We start from the raw sequence: 1,917 nt of genomic DNA, 5'->3' as shown, positions 1-1,917 counted from the left end.
AGAGTGATGGCCGGTAACTACTGGTGTTAGATAGGTGGGTGTCCTTGCCGCGGGGCGGGCGAGCTATCAGCGGTCATTGCTCCAGCTATGCAGGCACGCTGTCGAACTAGCCTCGGTACGGCCCGGCTACCCTGAGAACAGCTACCTGAGAGAGGTAGAGAGAGAGAGAGGGGGGAGAGAAGAAGAGAGAGAGAGAAGAAGAGAGAGGAAGAGAGAGAAGAGGGGGAGAGAGGAAGAGAGAGAGAAAGAAGAAGAGAGAGAGAGAGAGAAAGAGAGAGAGAGCAAGAGCGAGAGGGAGAGAGTGAGCGAGAGATAGAGAGAGAGAGAGAGAGAGAGAGAGAGAGAGAGAGAGAGAGAGAGAGAGAGAGGAAGAGAGAGAGGGAGAGAGCGCGCACGAGAGGAGAGGAGAGATAAAGGAAAGAAATTAGAGAGAGGGAGAGAGAGCGAGAGAGAGAGTGTGTATGAGAGGAAGAGAGAGAGAGAGAGAGGGGAGAGGCGAGATAGAAAAAAGAAATTGGAGAGAGAGGAAGAAAGCGCACGCGAGAGAGAAAGCGAATAAACAATCAACATCAAACAAACAAACAAACAAACAACAACAACAAACAATATCAAACAACAACAAAAACCAAAAACAACAACACCACCTACGTCTCGTAGAATCTGTGCCGCACTCACGCGCCCATCCGTTAGCACGTGCCTATATACCTATATACCTGTATACCTACCACTCCCTCACAGCTAGAAGCAACGGTACATTGGCAACCTGCATGCAGGCGGGCGCGGGATATCCAGGGTAGAGGACGCTACCGGACAGGTAGCATTCCGCGTGTGGTACCTAGCTCTAGGTGGGCTATTATCCCACCGCCTCAAGAGAGGAGATAACGAGAGAGAAGAGAGCGAGAAAGAGAGGGAGAGAGAGAGAAAGAAAAGAAAGAGGGGAAGAGAATGAATGAGAGACAGGGAGAAAAAGAGCGGGAGAGAGAGAGAGAGAGAAAGTTGGCGATGTTTTGATAAAAGATAGGAGATGAGCGTAGAAAGGTCCGTAAGCTGAAGATAGGAGGAGAAGCAACTGAGCATAGGAGGAGAAGCAAAAGGCGCCTGCGGGTGGCGGAGGAGGAAGAAGAGCGGGAGGAGGAGGAGGCCAAGAAGAAGAAGAAGAAAGAAGAAGAAAGAGGAGGAGAAGGGGAGCGAGAAAGGATGAAGGAGGCAGCGATGGAAGAGAGAGCGCGCGCATGACGAGAGAGGACGGAGGAGGAGAGAGAGAGATGAGAAAGAGAGAGAGAAGAGATGCAGAGAGCGGCGCGCCGCGCGTGTAAGACGGGGGATGAGACGAGAGAGCGCTGGCGCGCAAAGAAGGAGACCGAGAGTATGAAAGAAGCAGAGAGAGTAGAGAAGGAGAGGAGTAGGAGAGCCGGTGCGCTGGAGAAATGAGAGAGAGAGAGGGGAGAAGAGAAGGACGTGCGAGGGTAGAGGGAGGGGATAGGAGAGAGAAGAGAGAGAGAGGAGCAGGAGAGAGAGCGAGACAAGAGAGATGGAGAAGGAGACGAGAGAGGAGAGAGAGAGAGCCAGTCGCGCGCGGAGAAAAGAGAGAGAGAGAGAGAGAGTGCGCGCGAGAGACGGAGAGATTGAGAGGCTTTCACTCTCACAAAGACCTCGTCTGAGTCACATCGGTCACCGAGGCGAGTTCTTGTCACGAAGGCAGCGCAGCAATTTACGCCAAGCGATAAAAAAAGCCCTCCAAAAAAATCCCTCGTCTTTGCGCTTCAAAGAGGCCAAGCAATTCAGCGTAATGCATGCTGCCTGCACCACTTGAGGCGGCTTGTGGCTTGTGGTCTCTCCTGTTAGATGTGCGTGTTTCACGCCTCTACCTCAGCATCTGCATGCATCGATGTGTGCTGTTATGCACGTATGCGGTAT

At 52.4% G+C, this 1,917-nt stretch overlaps 1 pseudogene; it reads left to right on the top strand.

Moving 5' to 3' along the window:
* LOC106819598 overlaps positions 1-295 on the top strand; it is a 3,035-nt pseudogene extending 2,740 nt beyond the window's left edge.
* Positions 296-1,917: the final 1,622 nt, after the last annotated feature.

Source organism: Priapulus caudatus, unplaced genomic scaffold (genome assembly GCF_000485595.1).
Source record: "Priapulus caudatus unplaced genomic scaffold, Priapulus_caudatus-5.0.1 Scaffold3792, whole genome shotgun sequence".
NCBI lineage: Eukaryota > Metazoa > Priapulida > Priapulimorpha > Priapulimorphida > Priapulidae > Priapulus > Priapulus caudatus.
The sequence above is the reverse complement of the archived record's forward strand: the minus strand, read 5'-3'. Positions and strand labels throughout refer to the sequence as shown.